A 23,485-nucleotide genomic window follows, 5' to 3' on the forward strand; every position below is an offset into this window, starting at 1 on the left:
GGAATATTGAAAATATATTTTGAAATAAATTGCCTGTTTTATCTTGAAGACCAAAGTTATGTTGATATATATTCATATTAAATGCGTATAAAATGAAATATTTCAATATATTTCATGGTTATTTACACTTCTTAATATCCTTACTAACACTTAATCTTTTTAGGTTCATTTTGTCCTTTTTACGTATATATTTTGGATATTTTTGCCATAATGTTTTGTAGTCATCAATGTCTTTGTTTGATGATGGCCCCCGACAACAGTTACAATAATGTGGCTAAAGGTTTAACTCTGCACTGTGCTGTATTGTCCTAACATAGAACTGCAGAAGTGGGAAGCGACTGACTTCTGTCAGTCTACTAACTTTTCACCCTTGAATGTGAGCATAGCATATGGCAACAGGATTGAAGAGAAGATTGAGGCAGCCATAGCAAACATATACCTGCCTGTATGCAACATATTCCTGGCCACTATTGACCCGTGAAGAGAAACTTCAGTGCGGCGCAGCTTGAATCCCACTTCTGTTGATTTAGTTCTCGTCATTTGGATGACAAATCTCCAGTTCTTCCTCCTATTCTTTCTTTAACGGGAACATCAGAGCGACAGATGGTCTGCAAATCGAAATCTGCTAAAAGTGACCCTCAATTTTTGGGAGGCGGGGGGTAAGTGGGCTGGAAGTGTGAACTCACTTCCACCCTTGGAGCCTATCAGTGTCACCAACCTCACCACGGAGGCAAGTGTTTCTCCAGCGCGCTCCCTTCCGTCGGCCCAGTTTAGCAAAAGCGGCACAACAGACAAGCTGAGCGAGAGCCCGTGCCCCGGCACTTCCACTTCGCTCTCCCCCCATCGCCGCGATTTGGTGTGAGCGACACAACAAAAGCCACCGAATCCAATTCGGAGATGAAGAAAACAACAATCAGAACTAATAATAATAACAAGGAAATAAAAGAGTCAGCGGGGGGGAGCCGGAGAAGACAAGGTGGGTGGTGGAACAAGAAAGAAAGAAATGATTCGGGGGAATCTGTGGAGATCTGTTAAAAAGGTTTATTTTAAAGCAGCATCTTATGACCTAAAAAGAAGTGTTAAAGGGACGAGCCAGGCAGCAGGGGGATTCTTGCATTGCTAACCCACCTGGGTAAAAAGGCGGATAAATAACAGACTGTTTAGTTGCCACCTAGAACAGGACTCTTTTTAAGTGGTTCATGAAAGACGTGACAGCTCTGAGCGGAGACACGCCGCCACACGTGTAAAGTCTATTTTATCTAATTAAATAAAACACCAGGTGGTATTTTTTTGGCGTGTCTTTGTTTTTGCCAGGGTGCACATGTGACTGGAAAAGAAAAACAGAACAAAAGCAAAGATCAAATGTTCAGAGTTAATCTGGATATTTCATGTTTATTTATACATTTTAGTGGGGCTATAGGCTGCTGCAGAAATAGCACAACGGTATCAGGAGGTGAGGAGAAGGGACTTTGCCTTTTATCTCAAGACAGTTGTTTTTGACCTTTTGTGCTATAATTAACGGAAGAATAATTATGTTTACTTTGCTTCATTTATAAGGAAGATTCTGGGTCCATGAAGTCAAAACTTAAACACAGCTTTTCCACTAGACTGAGACAGCACGACTGGATGACAGCAGTTTTAGAGGAGACTCAGGCAATAATTCATTTGACAAAAAAAAATATCATGCAGCTTGATAATAATTGTCCATAGGACTGTGGTTGGAAATTGTGAGATTTATTGAGTGATTTATGTTTATATTATGTTAATATTATTTGGATTATATTTATTTATTTATAAGTGAAATATATGTTATTTGGCAACAGGAATGTTGTGGATATCTTATATAGTAAGTCACACATGTGCAAGTCTCGAGTCTTATCCTTTAGGGTTCAAGCAAGTCTGGAGTCTTAACCCTCCAGTCTCTCGCAAGTCTCTAGTCTCATCCTTCAGGGTTCAAGCAAGTCTCAAGTCTTAACCCTCCAGTCTCTAGCAAGTCTCTAGTCTTGTCCTTCAGGGTTCAAGCAAGTCTCAAGTCTTAACCCTCCAGTCTCTAGCAAGTCTCTGGTCTCATCCTTCAGGGTTCAAGCAAGTCTCAAGTCTTAACCCTCCAGTCTCTAGCAAGTCTCTAGTCTTGTCCTTCAGGGTTCAAGCAAGTCTGGAGTCTTAACCTTCCAGTCTCCAGGAAGTCTCTAGTCTCATCCTTCAGGGCTCAAGCAAGTCTGGAGTCTTGTGATTCGGAGGTCAAGCAATTCTCAAGTCTTAACCCTACAGTCTCTAACAAGTCTCAAGTTTTAACCCTCCAGTCTCTAGCAAGTCTCTAGTCTTGTCCTTCAGGGTTCAAGAAAGTCTGGAGTCTTAACCTTCCAGTCTCCAGGAAGTCTCGAGTTTTATCATTCAGGGCTCAAGCCAGTCTCAAGTTTTAACCCTCCAGTCTCCAGCAAGTCTGGAGTCTTAACCCTCCAGTCTCTGGCAAGTCTCTAGTCTCATCCTTCAGGGCTCAAGCTAGTCTCAAGTCTTAACCCTCCAGTCTCTAGCAAGTCTGGAGTCTTGTGATTCGGAGGTCAAGCAATTCTCAAGTCTTAACCCTCCAGTCTCTAACAAGTCTCAAGTTTTAACCCTCCAGTCTCTGGCAAGTCTCTAGTCTCATCCTTCAGGGTTCAAGCAAGTCTCGAGTCTTAACCCTCCAGTCTCTAGCAAGTCTCTCGTCTTGTCCTTCAGGGCTCAAGCAATTCTCAAGTCTTAACCCCCCAGTCTCTAACAAGTCTCAAGTCCGTATCCTCCAGTCTCTAGCAAGTCTCGAGTCTTAACCCTCAAGTCTCAAGCAAGTCAAATCATTTTTTTTTCTTGATATTTCTTCATGTGACGCTTCATTCCTACCAGTGCAAGGGCCCATTTTCCACCACGATCTTGGAAATAAAAAGGGGAGTTTGTTTGTTTGATCTCAAATAAGAGCAAGGGTAAACAAATAGATATATATTTACCTTTAAGAAAATATGTTTCCACCCGCTGTGGTGAGGTGCCAGGCGTTTACAGAAGGCTGTGTGTTTAAACGCCGGGAACGCTCCTTTGCCTTTTGGGTTTACTTTTGCATAACTGCAGAACAGTAATGTGGTATTAAGGCGCTTCTCCTGGGGAAAGTTGTGTATGTGTTTCTTTAAATTATGCATACTTAAGGAAAAACATCCTCAGTGGCTGCATAAATAGGACTTAATGATTAATGCAGCGATGATCTAATTTCTGCAGATTAAAATAAAGGGGGGGGTAAGATAGGAGATGATCCGCACACAGACACACGCACACACCTAAAAATGGTTTCCTGATTTAAATAATGTGATACAAATGAGCCCCAATACCCCAAAAAACAGGAGCCACAACTCATCACCCAAACTCCCCGTCGTCAAATATAAAATATAAAATGACTGCCATGATCAACTGGAGCCCCATAATCTTTAGCGTCAGCTGCACCACTGTCACTTGAAATAAAAACCAGCACCTTTCAGGGCTTCCAATTGAGACTTTAATTCATCCTGATGTGACATTAAAACCCTTTGCTTGACTTCAGCTGCCGGTGACAAATGCACCGGGGCTTAATGGAGGTGTGCAGACAGGCCGGCATTTCCATGACTTTTATCAAACCGAATTTATCAACGCGGGCTCCCAGGGATCTGAAGCAGAAGTTGTTGAGAAGGAAAAACCTATAGATACCGCTAAGTACATCATCCCTCCTCTCTGTCTGGCTTCCTCTCTTCCTCCGGCGAGTCTTTCCACTGCTCTGTCCTGTCACCGCTGTCACTGCTGCACATTTGTCTCTTCCCTTACGAGGACCACTGAGCTCGCAGACTTTGAGGGAGTCTTTCTTAGTACAATACATTGTTAAATGTGGCTCATTTCAGAGGCAGTAGATTAGGCAGCAAAAATACGAGACAGTAAACAAAATTGAGTTGTTGAGCCAATAAGAAGTGGCTTCTAATGACCTTGAGAACATGAAGCAACCAGCCACTTGTTGCAAAAACCGCCATGTTCCTGTCCACCTCCAAGTTGTGTTGTATGTTGTATGTATCCGTGTCAGTGTTTCCACTTTGTTTAAATGCGTTCGATCTCAAGAGATTTCATCATCACCAAAAGAGACCACTTTTCTGAAGGTGTGGTGGCGTTGACGCGTTACCATGTAGCGGAACCCTGGACTAATCAAGTATTACTAGATTACCATTCTAACATTTACTCAGGATCCACACTCCTCTATCCTGGAGTTGGAGCTTTCCACACACATTCGGGGGCACTCAAGGGCCATTTTGTTGGTCTGATGGCAGAGAAGGGAAAACTAAATAGTTGCCAGGAAGCTACCAATTTTTTTTGTTTGTTTTTGTTTTCCGCATTATTCAAGGATGACACATCGATAATAGTTTTGTGTTTTAAAATCGGCTTGTTGCACTTCAGTTACAGGTTGGTTGTTAGTTCCATGGAAAAGCCAACACGAGGAAGATTTTTATTTTTTTTACACAAGAAACTCACAATAATGACGTTATCAAGGCCTATTTTGGTCAAAGTTATGCACGGATCCAGATAAGGACGGAGCCTTCTCTGCCTTCAATTTCTCCGTATTTCTCTGTATTGCATGTTTCTACAAAGCTTATAGATACGGACCAAACAGAGCAGTACCACTAGAAACCATGGGGGGCAGTGTTGCTGTTACGACCCGATAGGTAGCTCGTATCAGACACAAAGTAGACATAAGAATGTCGGAAATTGTCAGTCCTCCAGTGGCGATATATTTAACGTCCTCAACAACCGCCACCTCCTACAACGCTGCCTCTTTTTCCTCTTTAGTGCAAGAGCTACATGATCAATACTCTTCCACAGTCGCCATGTTGGTTTGTTATTGTCAAAAACTTTTGACTGTGGGCTGCTCCTCCTGGTGGATATATAGGTGAACAGCAATACTAATGTGAAGAACGCAGGGACGCATGTGGTCAGTGACGTCAGTTTGAAAAGGACAAGTACAATTTCATACGTAAAGGTAGCATAAATGGACCTTTAGTAGTGACTCAAACTCTGAGTCAGAGTCAGATTCAATACACCGCACCGTGCGTCTGATTTAATCTCATCCTTTCGCGAGGATAATCTGTCTATTCAATGCAGCCATTTATCGCGATGTGGCGATCATCACATGATCAAGTGAAAAGAACCGCTTCGCTTCTGGTGGGTTTTGGAGCCTGGCAGCGTCCGCTACAGTTCCACTCTACTTCTGTGTTCAGTGGAAATTCAGAGTTAATGGCTCAAAGATTTAGATGTTCTCAGTGAATTAGCAACCATCCATGTTTTTTTTTTGTTAACCGATTGGTCTTCTGCAAGACCTTCAGCATCAGTGGGTCTTGCCCACAGCAAGAGGCAGCGTCTTCTTTGTATCAGTGGAGCGAGACAAGTTCTCACCGCCACCAGGAAAAAAAGCCACGCGCTGACTGAGTCTGCCGAACAGAAGCAACAGATGGTGCGAAAGAGAAAACAAAAGAAGAGATAAAGGGATGACAGGAAGGAGCGCAAGTGGATGGAGAGATGAGAAGAGCGTGGTGGATGAGAGAAAAGGCTGGAGTGCGATAAGGAGACTTTTCATCCTCTCAGAGGCTCGCACTGCTCAGTTCAGCGGCACTGAGGTACTTGAACCTTGCCTGCTTTTCCTTCACCTCTCTGTAGAGCGGCTGCCCCGCAGGCCACCTGTAAACCGCTTTGACACATGATCCACTCCCACTGATGTCGAGTGGAATCACACACACGCACAATCGAAACCAGAGCAAGGCAGCGTAGACAACACTCGCTGGCAAGTGGTGGCACATAAACACCGCAGCAACCTTGTGAGTTCAGAAAAAAAACTTTTCTCCCTCCATCTTTCACTGTCAGTTTCGCGCAATAAATCCTTCAAGAGGCTGTGGTCAGCGGCCATCTATTAGCCACGGCCCTCACGTTGGCGTCAGAGTGGCACGAGGTGGATTTTAACCTTCACCTCCTGGAGGCGGAGGGAAGCAGGACATGCTGGAAATTAATTAAGCAATTAGACGGATGCCCCGCTGAAGCCACAAACAAGTGGCAGTGAAAAGTGAGGCAAAAAAAAATAAATCCATGCAGGAGCAAAAGTGGCACTCAAGAGGGAAAAAAAGACGACAGCTCCTGATTAGGGATTGTCAAAATATTTGCAACAGAGAAATTCCGGCAGGCGAGCGCACCACCGGCTCGTCTACAAAAGTGCCATCTTCCCGGAGTAACAAGTCGCTGCAATGAGTGTCGACAGAAGAGGAGCTCAAATCCCCCCCGGGCTACAGAATATCCCGCTATTGTAGTCTTAACCCGCGAGACCTGGCGGGGAATGTACGGCTTTCACAGTCACTTCTCATCCTATTTGTAGCCGTGGCGCTGATGCGTGAGCCCGGGCAGGTCACTTTCCCTTCTTTTCTCTCTCTTCCACTTCCAGTCGTACGAAGCCTCTCACTCACGCAAATGACAAGGCGAGAAAAAGAATTTCCAACGCCATTCACATCATTTCATTCATTGCTGTTGCGTAGATGCGGCTGTGGATAACGTGCTAAATATGTTTGACTCTTCCCCTACTCTTTAAATCCGAGTGAGTGAGAGTCCGACTCACTCCGGGACGGTGTTGAACCGAGTTGGAGAATCGTATATAAACTATAAAGTCGTGCATGCCAGTTGAACTGTCGCTCACAATCCTTCTTGTCATACTGATATCTCCCTATTTTCCGATTCTTGGTGCCCAGCGGTCGCCGTTCCCCAACCCTTATCGGGTGGAATCACGCCGCTTACTTAAGCAAGACACATCTGTTCCACTTTTTCCATTTCATTTTTGTATTTTCCCACAAGTTTCATTGAAGATGCAATTATGCAAATGCCTGGCTGGAGTGGCGGCGGAATGGTGGCGACCTGCTCGATACGATATACGGCATCGCTGATTTACTAGCGCCACAGCTCTGCGACGCCTCCGTCCTTTTGCGTGAAAAACCTCTTGATCATAATTAAAGGTGCACAAGTTCTCCCTGGCATCCGCGCAGCCTTTTTTCCTCTTGCCCCCTTTTGCACCCTCCATCTTGTTTCGCGTGCTCATTAGCAGAGATCCTGGAAGTTGACAGAGGTCACACGCAGAAGGAAGAGCAGCTAAAGAGCAGAGCTGACGGGTGTGTGATCCACTGTGTGACGGTATGTGTAAGCGATACAACATCTCTCTCCCTCGCAGGTGCGCACACACACACACACACACGCAGCCACACAAGCCACTACCCTGAAGGCATTGTGTCTTCAGGACCCGACGCTTGTTCATGCAAAGCCGCTTTGAAATAAACAAACCTCCACAACTTCCAGTCGCAGAAAGCACTCGGAACACCAGTGACATTTGAACCCAATGAATGAAAAAAAAAACTGAAAGCAGCCGTCACATGAGCAGGAAGAACCTTTGAAAAAAAAGTGTGTAATATTAGCGCGGTGCAAGGCCAAAAGAGGTGAAGCAGCTACAGATAAAGGGTGAGGTGTTTTCAGGACACATTCCTCCAGGGAGCAAAGTGATTCCACTGAGGCGCTGACTGGACGCTTCCTTCTGAGCTAACAAACCGGTGGAAGACGTTTCCGAAAGTCGAGGAAAATCCTGAAAAAAGCCAGGAGCGTGTGCAGTCCATCAACCTTCAACATGGTGAGAAACCTCCTGGAGAAAGTGTCTGCACACACACACACTCTCTCTCTCTCATTTAAAAAAATGATTCAATAAAACTGTATAGAGCTACATTTTAATTGACAGTAGATTCATTTCAGGCTAATGGCATCTCCTATATTTCCCAATGCATTTTACGTTATTCAATAAAGCCAAGTCGGTGGTAAAGCACTTTCTGTTTAGCGTCGAGCTCACTTTGGATAGACAGCGCTCAGCAGTTTCAAACACTGGCGGAAACCTTTCCTACTGTAAATTCACTTTGCCAATAACAGGTCATCGCAAACACGACGTGGTTGTTTATGACGCCGCGCGCGAAGTTTGTTAAGAACTTTTGCTGTTATTTCAGGAAGACGAGGAGGACGGCGCCACTGAAACCAGATTCCAGGAAAGAACGCCGTGTCCGCCCCGTTGGAGGCGCAGGTTCGCGATGCTTTTGAGAGGTGGAAATCTCATTAGCGAATTTATCTCGGGAAAATTAGATTCATTTAAGAAAGAGTGGATGGTCATCGTGGAAGAAAAGGTCGGTTGTAGAAACTTCATAAAGTTTAAGGTCACTGGTGTCTCGCTCCATTTGTCTCCGCAGCCTCGAGAGCGACTTCTGAGAGCCTCACGCGGCGACCGTTTGCCCCCTGACATCCGGCGACTTGACCCCTGAGCAGCAAGGTCACGGAGCGACACGGCTCAGCCTCATGTCCGACCTCTCTCACAGGCATGCGACACAGCGCTTCCACACTTGCACTCTCCTGCTGCGTGACTCGGGGGAGATCAGCAGATCAGCAGCAGGACGACCGGCAGGGGTATGAAAATTGGAATCGGGAGAGGAGCGCGTTCACAATGGCTGCACATATCAATTAAAGGCAGGCTGATGAGCAGAGCTGGCCTGATCTGGCCTGCCCACCACCACCGTCCCGGGTCCCTGCGGACGCTCGGCCGTGGCCCCGCAGCCCTGTGCAGCTGCTGCAAGCTTTCCCATATAATTACATGAGGAGGGGATCAAGTCGCCACACACGGCTGACCAGCCCCACTCTACTGGGACCACTCAAATATGTGATCAGAAGTACGTTTGAAGCCGCCGCCTTTTCATCCTGCTTTTTTTTTTTTTAAGCGATTGTGTTCATGTCAAGGTGCAAATGATTTGTGTCAAACTGACAAGACGGCAGCGGCGGCGGCGGCGGCTTCACTCGAGTGGGTCGACTCCGCCAGTCTGACTGACAGCCGGGCGGAGAAGACGACTGACTTGATGCCATCCTTTGGATGCCACGCTCACTTTCTCTCTGTCCATCACTCGCTTCTCCTGCATTTGCAGCGTTCAACGTCGGCACAGGTGGGAAACAACCCCCACATTTTCAGATGCACCACCTCGGGAAACAGTACAGAGCAAGCGTTTGCAACTCTAATCCGAAATCACTTTTTAAATTAGGATAAGAGCAGATGCAGGCCTGATTCAGATTTGACAACACAATCATTTTAGGCCTTCTATGCCAGATTTACAGCAAAAAAAGGCCACTCTGAGGGCCTTTCTAACCACCAAAAAAACTATTCTCTTCTTGAATCCATCACCCCAAAAGGTCCAGCGATCAGGTCGGCCAGACAGCCGGAGTTGTCAGGGGAGCGCAGGCACTTATCCATTCCATTCCCAATAAGGGTTCACGCCCAGACACTATTTCAGACATAATATCCGCCAAACAATGACAGAATCGCGACATCTATTTATCCCTTCTGGACAATGAGACCGAGGAAGAGGGACCCTTCTTTTTTTAGCTGCGGAGAACTTGCGGGTTTGAGGAGCGTGGAAGTGTATTTGAAGAGGGGTGTTGCAGAAGGGGTCTGATCACTCAGGGGTCAGCATCTGAGCAACACACACATCCATATCGACACGGGGACATTGAGGTTTTCAATTGGATTACAAGCTTCATCGCTTGCTGATAATTCGATAGAGAAAATTATAAGTGTTGATTTAACCGGGAGGGGAAAAAGTTACATGCGGATTTATCTTCCGCTCATACATTAAAATTGGTAACACGTCACACATGCTTATTTTATACCACTGACACGCCACCGGTAGCTCTGCATGTGAAATAAAAAAGCTTATTTGTCGGCTTTGCTCTGACATTTATTTCTATTCAAAGCTGCGGAGCACATCACAGCGCTGTTTATTCAGACAGAAGTCGATGACTGCACACAAAATGGCAGATCTCACCGGCTCCTCGTCAATCTCGCAAGTTGTAATACACGGTGACTCCGGAGGGAAACTTTTGCGAGGTCCTGAAGTTGACCACACGCACTTTTTTTAACCCACTTATTCATGTAGTCGAGCCCAGAAATGGGGACGTTGGAAAGCGCCCGGTCTCGCTCTCTGACGCGCAGCTGTACACATCTCCCTTTTCAAATCATCACTTTGGAATAGATTGGCACTCGCTTTTTTTTCTGTTTTCTGTCTTTTTTTTTGGAGGTCCCAGCTGCTGCACGGCTTCGCGATGGTGCCGATAATTGCACTGTTATTTTCTAATCATGATTGGGGAGGCATCAGGGGGGTCCCCGCTGAGATGCTCCGGCACAAACAACCCCGATTCCCCCCTCGCCGAATTGAGAGAAAGAAGCCGACTTCCCACGGTAGTCGACCGCAAACCCCCCCCCAAGAAGATCGAACCACTTTCTCTTACCTTCTTTTTCTACCATTTAGCGAAGAAGCGCCGGGTCACTCCTGCGCGTAAACGACGCGTTCGCGGAATAACGAGCTCCGGTCCTTACGGTTTGACCGGATCATGACGGAGGAAGGTGTTAAAAAAAAGAAAAAGTCAATTCCTTATCTGTGAACAGCCGCAATCTACTTTTTCCCTATATTTAAACGCAAATAAAACACGAGCGGTGCCGATCACAGCAGCTCGTGAAACGCGTTGTGGCGGTAAATAAAGAGAGTCCGGGAGCTGATGTCCACAAACAGGTACCGGGAGGAAACCCCGAGCCTCTCGCTGGTTAGTTCCTGACCTTGGACGCATCACTCGCGTTGTTATTTAAAGGAGGAATCAAACGGAGGCATCCAGGCACTGAGGCTGGCAGGCGGGCTCCACTCGCAGGACTCGCACATAAGCGGCTAAAAACCTCGCAGGGAATACACAACTAGGCTGTTAAAAGGACTCTTGAAAAGTCGTCTTCCTCACCTTGTCAAAGAAGCGGTGCGTCCTCCTCTTCTGCTCGCCTTAAAAGAGCAAAAACTCCAGGATGAATGAGCGAGTGTGCGTCCTGCGCGTCAGCCAGCGCTTAACAGAAGTAATGAGTGATAAAATGACGCTCAGTCTATCTGCACTGTAACCTTGTGGCGGGTTTAATGTAAATAAGCCGCGTCGTGTTGCCAATTCTCGCAAAAGAACAGGAAAAAAGAAGAGGAAAAAAAGAACCGGCTCCTGAGGGACTTGCTTTTTTTTTTTTTTTTTTGCTCTTTTTCACCTCCTCTTCCTCTCGGTGTATTGACGGGTTGTTACACCGCCTGCGAGCGCAAGGAGGAATGGAGTCAGTTATGAGAAAATATGGGGCATTGACAAGTCCGGCGTCGCCCCCCGTACATTTAAAGAAAACAGCCCTGTGGGAGTTTTGTTAAGGACAGTTAACTTTTGCAGACGCGTTAAATATCGAGTCCCGCGCGGGCCGACTGTTCCCAGCAACTACAGGATGGTTTTGATATGGTATTGCTTCTATAGGGGGGTGGAAGAGGCTGAATAATACAATTATAGATTCAGTGTCCCAGCCTTGACAAAAGACAGGGCTTCAATGGAGGCTTTGTTGCAGGATTATATAATGATTATGGGGTAATTATGGGAACGTTTTGGAAATAAAAAAAAAAAAAAAAAAAAGTATCAAGTGCGCTGTTGCAGGGACGGCTTGTTTTCCAAGTGTGTTCAGACAAACAGACAGAGAGATGGACAGGATACGGCTGCTGACAGCCAGTGGCAGACAGAGCAGATTATGACTGGTAATGACCAAAACCAAAGACACACATTACATGGCCTCAGATGTCATCGGATGCAGCCCAGAGCCGGACATGAAGCCACACTTGAATATCTGAGGGGGACCTGTGGCCCCCCGAGTCAGACCCCCCACCCCCTTCACCCGCAAAACCCTCCCTCCCTTTCAGCTAATCCACCTCATCCTCCCACTTGTGTCAATCACGAAACATTGGTTCCTGTATCACAAGTTCTTCAATAAAACCTACAGCATAAAGTAAATAAATCAACTGCGAGGGAAGAAAGTTTCCCAGAGCTGTGCCAAGCTTTACATAATCATCCCATTAAAAAAAAATGTGAAATAGAAATTATTTCACATTAAAAAAGTATAGAATGTCAGTTTAAAATGTAGATATATGTTAACATGAAGAGTAAAGCCACATTTCATAAATTACACAAGAAGGTATAGCAAAACATGAAGCAAGTTATCCAGGAGCACTTTGATTCTTATATCAATAAAACTATTTTGATGCAAACATTATGCACAGAACATTTGAAAGCATATGAAATTAAAGTAGTCTCATACATACTTAAGTGTAATACCCAAATAAAGTGTTGTATTTAATAACATGCCTTTTATTGGAACAAAATATGTATCAGACAATACATATTTATACTTAGATCGAAGACTAACTTTCCCTGTGTAAGTTAGCAGTGCAAAGTCCAGGGTGCTGTTTCACTGTATCGTGCCGTAGATCCATGTGAAACCGTGTTCTGAAATTCAACATAACTACAACAATGGTGACGACTTGTGACCTGTCCAGGGTGTTGTTCACCTCTCGCCCTATGTAGCTGGGATAGACAGCCACCCACCTCAACCCTGGTACAAATTTCTCAAGTTGTCGTAGCATGAAAATAATTTTCTTTAAACTTTCATCTATTTCAAGAAGAAAAATATGCCTCAGACTCTCAGCCACAGTTTTGTGCGTGCAAGTCCAGACTTTACGGCCGGAACCACAGACTGAAAGTTTGTAATTGGGGGGGTTGAGTGTTTCATTTTAACCTGACACAAACGTACATGATGGCAGCTTTATAAACACACAGCGGAGCATTTAGGACATCCAAAAGCACTTCTGAAAAGGGACCACTTCAACTGTGATTTGTGATGGGCTGCTGAGGCTTCATGAAACGGTGTTGTCATTTTCATCCCACCAAATCCATCTGCTTGAACCTCAAATCATTTTTAAGCTGAGAGCGCCACCTCCTGAGCTCTGAAAGACGACACGGTGTCATGAAGCCTCACCAGTCGCACGTTGTCATTGGCGTAACGGCTGGCTACAGATCCAGTTCATCCATTAGAACCCAAATTGCACAACAAAGTAGCACTTTCCCTCATTCACGTCATGAAAAAAACAATAGTTTGTGCCCTTCCATCATTCAAAATTGTCTGTAAACATCCCATATTCCACATGAATTGCTACAAACCTGCTAGCCATAGCACACGTGCTATTTTGCACATTTGAAAGAGCTTTACATGCTCTCAGTAAATTGCTATATATATATATATATATATATATATATATATATATATATATATATATATATATATATATATATATAAACTTTGTTTTTCCATACAAAGTAATGTATAAAAATCCAAGAAATGGTTCTGTGACAAGATGTTTTAGCATAGATAAGTGGATCGGTCATGTAAATATATAAAAAGAAAAAGCAGTCAAACCAGCACAAAGTTTCAATCCCCACTCTGGCTTCAGAACTTCCAGATAGTTCAAGACACTAGTCTATTATGGCAGGGAATGGTGGATTAAAGGAGGAATCTCATTTTGTTTATTAGTTTGTTTTGTTTTATTTTTTTGTTTTCCACAGTGGGTTCGGATCAGCAGCTTTGCGACAGAATTTCTTGTAAACCACAGCACAACTTTTGCTGCTTTATATCTACAACACAGATGAATGGATGTCCCTCATTCGCTCCATTCTAAACAAGCGCAGACTCTTACACTTGTCTTGTCTTTTAATGTAAACCTCCCGCCGTGCCTGATACAAAAAAAGCAGTTTCCTCTGTTCCCATGGCAAACCTCTTCCTCTTTAAAAGATATTCCGCATTCATTATGCACTATGAAAATCAGATTCTCATGCTGCTCCTTTAAACGCTTGTATGGATTTCCCCTCTCTTTTCTTTTTTACTTCAGCATTTTCCGCCAAAAAATAATATCTAAAAAATATCTGCCTCCCCTAAAAGACATTTGCATAACCATTCCCCATCAATAATATGACTATCTCTATGGGAATGATAGCAGCGAGCAGTAGGGGTGTTTCTTTTGCCAATTCTCCATGGATCAACAACGCGTCCTCAGCTTCTTTTGAACTTGTTATAGCAAGTCAAGTGATTCTTTATCGGCTGACAGCTCTGACAATGCATCAGGGATGGGAAAGCAGGTCAAAAGGAAGTTGCCATATGGACTTAAGCATGCAAATGTTCAACAATGCTCAGCTGCCGGGCGTGTACCCGATAATAATAAACATATATATATGTGGCGCAGAAGCCTGTTTATCAAGTCCACGGATCTTTACTGCCCAAACTTTAATGTGCTCAACTTAGTGGCAGAACATTCGGGTCAAGCCGGTTGAATTAGAATGAGGTTTCCGAAAACATTACTGACTTTATGATGACTTTAATAGCTTCTAGAGCCCTTCAGGCATCAATGACGGCGGTAAATACAACCTAGCTAATACCAGCTGCCATATAGATTATTTATAACTCATAAAGATCAAGGAGTTGTAGCTGTTTAAACTTCTTTTACATCATCACTGTCTGCTTCTGAGCACTAAATTTCTGTCACACAAACTCTTGTTCCGGGGCATACACTTATTTTATTTATTGATTTTTTTTTTTTTTTTTAATTTTACAAAACCGAAGTATTATTAAATACAAAAGGATGAAGAAATAAACATTGAGAAGAAAGTTTTGTAATGAATCACGCTCTCACTCAAAAATAAATAAATAAAACTTGCATTAAAATCTTAAATGATTTTACATCGGAGTGAAAGACTAAGGTCAGAAATAGCGATTTCAAACTGTTGCAGCCTAAACCGACGAAGCATCAGTGTTTTAAAATATATCTATTTTCTATGTATTTTTTTTAGATAGATGAATAAAATACATGATACATTCTGATGTATCTCCAACGTGAAAAGCAAACCATCATTGGGCACAGGATTTTTGTAATAAGTCTAAGTACATCAGTGCATATATTCATATACAAGTGATATTCTATTTCTATCTGAACATGACAAACAATGGTCACACAGGTGTGCAGCTGCAACACTGCATCTCTACACGGCTCTGGTACTTTGTTGTGTTGTTTTTGTTTTTTTGTCGTTTTTTTCTCTAGTCTTTCAGAGTGAATGTTGTTTAATGCTATTTTAATGGTAGAATTCTTTAAACATTCTGGGTTATTGATCTGCCAGAAAAACAAAAACAGTGATCTTATTCTTTGTCTCCCTTTCACTGAGGGGCTGCCACATCCTTTTCATGTCCACCTGAACCTCATTGGCCAACCTCCTCTTCTTCTCTCGTCCAGTACCTCCAGTTCTAACTTGTGTGAATCTCTCCGCTGCACATGTCAAAAACACAGGAGGTCTGGCCTCCCTTTGCTTTGTTTACAAACGTTCCGTCAAGAGCTGATCCACTCATTATAGTCACTTCCAATGAAAACCTGAGCATCTTCCACCCTGACTCCTCCAACTCTGCTTCTCTCCTCAACTCTGCTTCTTCTCCTTGTGTCACAGCTACTCTTCTGTCACCTCTGTCAGTCGTCTCTTCCCTCTCTCTCCATTATCTCTATGGCTGGTTAGAACTGGAATTGATCTGTTCCTGATCTTCACTGTTCCTCATGCTTCTCTCCTCACCTCCATGAGCTCCCTCTCACTTCAGCTGATCAGAATTGTAAGGGATATAGAGCAGTTGTGGACTATTATACATGAAGAATTTATTTATGTGCAAACGGTCAGATGGTGACAGTATAGTAGAGTTACTACTAAACAAATACCAACATACTCAACAGAAACAGTCTCACTTTAACCAATGATAAAAAGAAGATCCGTTTTTCCTTTCAAATTTCGACGACACTAGCGGACTGAATTAGGCGTTCTGATCTCGGTCAACATTAAAATGCAGGCAAGTCTTTGCATGCCAAAATGGAGTGATGTCGTGCTCGGTATCGGCTCAAGTGCCCGCTATTTATTTGTGTGTGCTGAAGGGACAGTGTTGGCCAGCAGTCCTGGGAGGGTCATCACCGCCTTATTACTGCCATGTTAGTGACTAGCAGCTGAAGATGGCTCTGCTCCCTGCCCCTCTGCTTGGGAGGTATCCAAGACAGCATGCTCCAAAAACAGAGCAGCCACTGTTCACTTCTTAGATAGATTAAGATGTTATTCCACTGCTCTGCCCATCTTTTTTTTTTTTTACCACCAAAGGCCTAGATTTTTTTGTGTATCCTCATCTGCTGATGGCATCTTGTACCGACTGTTGTTTTCTACAGGCTTTAACGGTAGAAGTGTCATGGCTTGTCAAGGAGGTCGAACCCAGTAGCTGAATTGGTGCGGGTTTACAGATGACTTGGGAGATCGAGGGTAGTTTTAACAATATATTACGATAAATAATGTAAACACAAAAGACGAAGAGGAACGATGAACCAGGGGCGTCAATACCAAAACACAGCGTGTGGAAACACAAGCAGGGCCAGGGAAGAACCAGAAACAGAAAACAGGTGAATGAGATAATTAAATAAATTACGATAAGCTCACTCACATGCGAACTAACAGTAAGAACCGATAAACAGAAAACGGAGGAATGTGAGTAACTAAGGAGGCGGCTGCAAAAACATACAGAACTTAGATAATAGGAGCACGAGAGAAATGAGTGTCAAAGGAGTTTACCGTGAGGACGCGAAACAACCATCTGGCGACACGAGCTGGCAGCGAGGTGTCGAAATCCACGAGAGCTTGATAAGCAAATGAATCCCAGCTGTGTCGCTCAGAAAGCTGGGGAAAAACAAGGAAACACTGAAACAAACAGGCAATAACAAAATAAAAGCAGGAGAGAAAAACAGAATATGACAAGAAGATTGACACTGGTACATGAGTTTGTGTTCTGTATACTGTATAAAAATGTGACTGGTCATTGCCCCCATTTGGATGTTGAAGACAGAGCTACATCATTTGCTCAGTTCTGGGGCTGCTAGTGAGGTTTCATGAAACAATCTCCATATTTTCAGAAGTCACTGGATGGCACTGTGTCTTCTACAATGTTTGACTTATTTATATATATTTGTATTTACTTCAATTACATTTTTTTAAACCACTTGTGGAACCTTGCAAGCTCTCAACATTGTTTCATGAAGCCTCACCAGCCCATCATTAGTGGCAACATCTCATTGGTAAAAGCCTGCATCGGGTCACACATGAGGCTACTCGGTTGGCCAACATATTTCACTCCTATGGCGTAATATATCAACATTGTGAAGTAGAATTGTGCGTCCTATGCTGACGCCGAAGTCGACTACGAACGTTGCTGGACATATTAGGCTTTCAAATGATGCCGTGGGCAGCGCGGGGTGTTAAAGAAGCCGGAGATTGGGGTTAGTCATGGGAGGTTGGTCAAGCCTGCATCTACAATGCGTACTTATAGCAGTGGGGGTGTAACAGTACATATTGGATCTGACCGTTCGGTCCAGAGCCTTCAGTCCGGACCGATTTGTGTTCTACATTGCTTTAATTCGTGCTCTCACACTGTCCCAAAAGCGGAAGCACACAATAGATGACAAGTGAAATGGCGAAAAGTCTGCAGCTGGAAGATCTGCAGTGATGTGTGTTAAGTAATTTGGTAGGTAGTTTTGTGACGTGTGCACCGAGGCACGATGACATTCCACGTGATTGACTCAGGAACTGGATTGCGCAGTTCATTTCCAGATCTCAGCAGCAATGAGGTGGCCCTGTTCTCCCACTGGAGGAATCTTTTAACTTGGGTTCAGTTTAGAACCATCGTCTGGATGGTGTATCTATTCAAGCAGGCAGAAGGTTTACGTCACCGCCTCATAACACAAGTGCTGAGACAGACACAACACACTTATAGTGTCACTGGCAAGACTCTGGATCCATGCATATATATGCAATATAAAATTATCATATATCGTCGACAAACTTGGTTGTGTTCACTTAGAAGTCTAAAGAAGTTTAAAACTGAATTTAAATTCAGTGCAGTGTTGCTCTAAGCGAGAACTAGATTCGCGCTTCGATGATGCCATTAGAGCAGTGGTTCTTAACCTGGGTTTGATCGAACCCTTGGGGTTCGGTGAGTCTGTCTCAGGGGTTCGGTGGAGCCTCCGCCGCAGAGGTCGACCCCTCAGTCTAGTCTGCAGTTAGTGTATCATATTTTATTTTTTACTAAAGAAGGGTTCGATGAATGAGCATATGAAACTGGTGGGGTTCGGTGTCTCCAACAAGGTTAAGAACCACTGCATTAGAGTAACATCTGTTAGGTGCAGGTAACCGAGCGCAATACCCACATTTTTCAAACATAAATAAACCGGAACATATCATTCGGAGAGAAGTAGCTGCGTCAAAATGCACTAATAAAAGATTAAGTCCTTTTGTTTAGTCACATGTGAAGAGAGTATCACGCAAACTTCATCTTCATTGTTACAGAGCCGACCGACGTCCAGCTCTAACTCCACAGCGTCAGACTCCTCAACCCCTGACAACCATGAGCCATTGCTTCCAGAACGACATGGTTTGAACAGGTCACTCAAATCTTTGCTGGTATTTCTTGCAAGCTCTTCTGCTTCTGTGTACTCTGCTGTGCCTGTTTACAGAGTTGGTAACTACGGTTACGTCTCAAGATGGTGGCGGCATTTGACCCAGTTATGATGACCAATCTTTGCACTCATCTGTATCATGGTGTAATTTATGGTTGTGTACGAAAACAAAACTCAAAACCCAGCGTTTCTTCGAATTATTTCTTGGCTGACTTCATGTCGGTGACCCTTTACAGATCGAGGAGGCAGCAGTCTCTGTCTTCTCTGCATTATTGGAATCTGTCTTCAGAACCAATGAAGAATCATTTTGTGCTGGCGGAATATTTGATACTGACCAGGGAACCTCTCTCTACGGTCTCTAATAATATTTAAAAAGAAACCTGTTCATGCTGCATTTCAGGCAAAAAGATAGAAAATCTGTGTTCATAAAAAAAAAAAAAAAGATTTTGAAATGAACTTAAATGAATAAATAAAAATCCTCGACACTTGCTGTACGTATCAAAATAAAACTTCTTTGGCATTATTTCAAAATAAAGGAGGCATAAATGAATCATGTGACGTCTCAAGTTACATCACGGCCAGTTGTGTTACAATTTTGTATTGCCTCACCATGGAGCAGAGATGTAAAGATAATGGGCTCCATACTATAAACTGGAATGTTCTTCTCCAATTACGTAATGATCCACTTATTTCCATATGTGCAGTGGCTCCTACCAGAATCAGAATCAGCTTCATCTGTTGCCTGGTGGTTTCATATGGCGAATATATACAGGAGGATAATAAATACAGTGGTGCCTCGGTTTTCGAACGTATCGGACTTCGAACAAATCAGAGTTTGAAAAAATATTTAGAGATTTTTTTTGCTACTGATTTCGAACGAAAATCCAGAACTCAAACGCCCCCGAAAAAAGCCGTAAAAAACATAACGTGCTCGGACCGATCAGCTGACCCACGACACGCTTTGTTATTGTGTATAACGCAGCCTCTGTATGCAGACGTGTCCCGTTAGCTCCATTTACTGACTGTTTTTTCTTCATATTGAGGTGTAAAACCTTTCCTGTCTCCACACTGGAGCGTGGTAGAGTGTCACAGGGGAGGTGCTGGAGCGCTCACTCCAGGGTTTGATGTCCTGTTGTGGGCTGGAGCTGGGACAGGGATGAGGCCAGTCTGGGACAGAGCGTGACTTGGTTTATGACTTTGTCACAGCCAAACTGCACAGAAGCGCACATTCAGAGCTGGACACGCACCGGGCACCTCTTCACTTCTGGAGAGACCTCACTCACTCGGCAACCCCTCCCACATGCAGCGGCCACACACACAGAGGAACAGCCACCTGCAGCAGACACTCTACATTCACTCCTACAAAAGAATATTTTAAGGCTTGGAACGCATTATTGCTTTTACCATTCATTGTAATGGGAAAAATCCATTCAGATTTCGAACAAATCGCTTCTGGAACGGCCGTCTGGAACGAATTGTGGTCGAGAACCGAGGTACCACTGTAATAATAAAGTAAAATAAATAAGCAATATGTCAAAATATCAAAAAGGTATTTTTACGGGGAAAAAATATTTTTTGGAAACTTCAATCAAGCTCCTCAACATCTTACTTGCAGTGGTCATGTGATGCCTTCCAGCCCTCGTGCTTTCGTGGAAAAAGGTGCACGCTCCATTTTAAACAAAGCACTGAACCTCCTGAGATCGTAAAGTTGAAGAATTTAGCTTTGTGTGGACGACACCCGAGACTGGGATTTCAATAAGAACCAGGAGGTCTGGAAGGCACCAGATTCATTTCGACCGCAATCGTCGGCACCATTGGTCAAACACCCATCCCTCATGTGGAGTATTTACGTTCCTACAAATACACAGTCAACACACACTACTGTCTGGGGCGCCTCCCCCACTGACGGTTGGGGTCAATGAGTGTGCATATTTGTCAGCTCGGATCGTTAATGAAACGCTTGCACAAATACAGCACGGGCAAATATTTAGAGCCACAAGCTTTGAGGTTTCATCACAGACAAATTTGCGGTTATTTTCAGGCAGAGCAGATCAGTTGGATTCGTGAGGAGCAGCAGGAAGTATAGCACTTTTGACTGATGACCAGTGTGATTTCAATTTAAATCATATGAAACAGCGTCAGCACAGAGAGAAATAAAACATATCTAAATGAAAACATCTGACTCTCATTGATGAAGAACAATGTCTGCTTAGTGGATCTTCAGGATTCTTGTTACGAGTACGTGACTTTGGGAAAGTACAATTCTTGGGAGAAATGGAGCGGCTTTCGCCAGCCGACTTGGTGACAGTACCCCAAAAGACCAGTCAGGAGATGTGAACCCATCACCGGTAAGAGCACAACAGGAACAACCTACTGCAGATGGCATCTCCTGAGATCAAGATACTTCAAAGTGAGGCGTAAGAACAGAGAAGGTTGGAGGTTGTGGACAGATATTGATGGAGAAACAGGGATGTGGGGATCAACCTGGGATGCATCAGAAACATATGCTGCTACGAGAATCCTCACACTGTTGGTTGTGAAACACAATGTCAACGTTGTCATTCAAACCTCTGAAACTCACAGTTGACTCCAGGAGTTGTACAGGAGAAATTTGAAAACTTGAAATTTGACAACGCAGCGTTCTTCAACCCCATTAAAGTTGTCTGGTGAGGCTTCATGAAACACTGTCATGCAGAGCTCAGAAGGTGGCGCTCTTGGTTGAAAAATAACCCGAGGTTTCATTGAATCAGTTGTTCAAAGTAGTGAAGGCTTAATGAGGTTTCATGAAACAGTGTCCTGATTTTCAGAGGCCACCAGATGGTGCTGTCTGCGGTAAAATGTTTGGCCTTGAGCAACTAATTCAATGAAACCTCACATCATTTCGAAACAAAGAGCGCCATCTAGTGGCCGCTAAAAATGAGGACACTGTTTCATCAACCTTGCGATACTGTTTCATGATGCCTCATCTACCCATCACTTGTTCAAAGCCAAAGATTTTTGATCAGAGAGTGCCACCTAGCAGGCTTTCAAAATGTGGACACTGTTTCACAAAGCCTCACCAGTTCAACAATAGCTGTGTTCAATGCATATTTGGCAACGGCAGGTCTTAAACTTCTCAGGAAGAAAAGTTGATTCAGCACATTTTAAATTGATTGGTTAAGTTAAAAGAGCCAAGCTATCCCAAGTCTCCCCTATGAAAGGTCACGTGAACGTCTTTCAAAAACGCTCTGGTCTCAACTTGCTCACACGTGGTTGTGGTGCATTCTGCAGCGTCATCTTTTACAATAAATCTGAATGAAAAGTGACTGTTTGAGTCACAAACACGAAGAAGCGTTTCGCCTCCTTGAAACTAAAACAGTCACTTTGAAGATGTTAGGCGAGAAATACATGTATCTGTTTGTGTATCATGTGGTCATGTGTGTCCAGTAGAAGCATTTGTCTCATCTACTAACTGTGGCTTGGAAACGTCTGGACACCCTTCATTTGGAACTATACCCTATATATATGTACTGTTGTTACGGCAACACTTGTCAAACCTGGACTTTCTCATCCGAATTCTACTTGACTGCTCACTCAAGTTCCGTATTCAGTCCATTTCAGGTTGAATTTAACAAAATAGCAATTATATTTCAAAGTTTCTAACTGTACCGATGCAACAAATACAGGGCTAAAATACTGGTTACAAACACTATACAGGTTGAAATTAGGGGCTTGAGCTTTAACTCTGCTCAGTAAGACCTTTAAACTATATACTTTTTCTATATACTTTAAACAATGTTACCACCACAGTTGACCAAAACAGAGTTTAATACAACATACAACTTCTCCCGAGGATGTTACGTCTCATTTCAAGGTTTGGGAGTCAGTTTTTGGAGTAGATTACTGCATTTCTTTTGGCTTCCCGATACGCCGATCACGTCTGAAGCCCTGCCAAGTCTTTTGAAAGAAGTCGCTTGTTGCTCAGGCGAAATCTCAAAACGGCTTCATTCGTGATGTTATTAACATAGATATGATTGAGTTATCCGGCTTTCTACTTTTAATAAAATGTGTGCTTTCTGTACAAACATTGCATTAAACTGTCCTTTTGGCAATTTACTTTTTTTTCCCTCCCTATATGAAGGGTTTAACTGTCATTGGCAGGAAACGTTCTAAAGCATGTGAACCACCAAGAGTGTGAGACTGAATTAGACTTGGCAGGGAGTTGTGTCGCTCACAGTCAGAGATTTGGTGGAAGTAAAAATGGGGAAGACCAAAATGCATATTGTGGACGCTTAGGTTCATTTTTAGTGGACGGACGGAAGATATCTTGATCAGAGCTTAGTCCAAAAAACTTGAGTCCAAAACAAAGTAAAATACAAATTAATTTCTGAATCTCAGCCTAAAAATGATTTTGACAACTTCATTTTTGTATTTTCAGTATGTGTAAGAAGCAGCTTCATGAGAGTCAGAATACGCCACCAGTCACTGCCAAAACACAAATATCACCAAATGAAAATGGTCTCTAAAATGATTATGCCGTCAACAAGAGTCACGAGTCCACAATTAGCACAACTTTCCAAACCCCCATGACCAATGTCATGTCATGCCGCATCTTTGCAAAGACTTTCCGACAACATCCTTCAGCTCACTTGCACTGACAACTTCCCGATGCATGCGTTATGGATGCAAAGTCGCCTCAGGATTTGACTCCATTATTTTGATGAGTTGCTTCAGTCATTATGGTTCAGGCCAAGGGCGTCTGCATTTTAAAGTTCAGACCATGAGTATGAGAGTCTGCTGCGACACCTCAGTCCGTTGGACAGCATTTCAAATATTTCCATCAAAGTAGTGTGTGTGAAAAGCAAGTTTGCTTCTGGTCAGTTCCTATTGGCAAGAACATAACCGAAGAAAGATACATTTCTGGCTGGTAACAGCTAAGGCTAATGAGAGCGTGTGTAAAGCGCAAAGGCTGCCTCGTCCCTGCGGTCCAATCTAGAAGATGACGAAACCTGCCGACGGTGCTG

The 23,485-nt window shown here is 43.7% G+C and overlaps 1 protein-coding gene across 2 annotated transcripts in view; it reads right to left on the bottom strand.

The window, feature by feature from the left end:
* znf536 (zinc finger protein 536) overlaps positions 1 to 11,386 on the bottom strand; it is a 209,773-nt gene extending 198,387 nt beyond the window's left edge. The window contains exon 1 of one of the 2 annotated variants that reach the window (XM_053882289.1): positions 10,867 to 11,384. The gene's annotated coding sequence lies outside the window, so the exon portion shown is untranslated. Of the gene's footprint in view, positions 1 to 10,866 lie in introns of both variants that reach the window. The other variant, XM_053882298.1, reaches the window with a different exon arrangement.
* Positions 11,387 to 23,485: the final 12,099 nt, after the last annotated feature.

Source organism: Synchiropus splendidus, chromosome 1 (genome assembly GCF_027744825.2).
Source record: "Synchiropus splendidus isolate RoL2022-P1 chromosome 1, RoL_Sspl_1.0, whole genome shotgun sequence".
Taxonomy (NCBI): Eukaryota; Metazoa; Chordata; class Actinopteri; order Syngnathiformes; family Callionymidae; genus Synchiropus; species Synchiropus splendidus.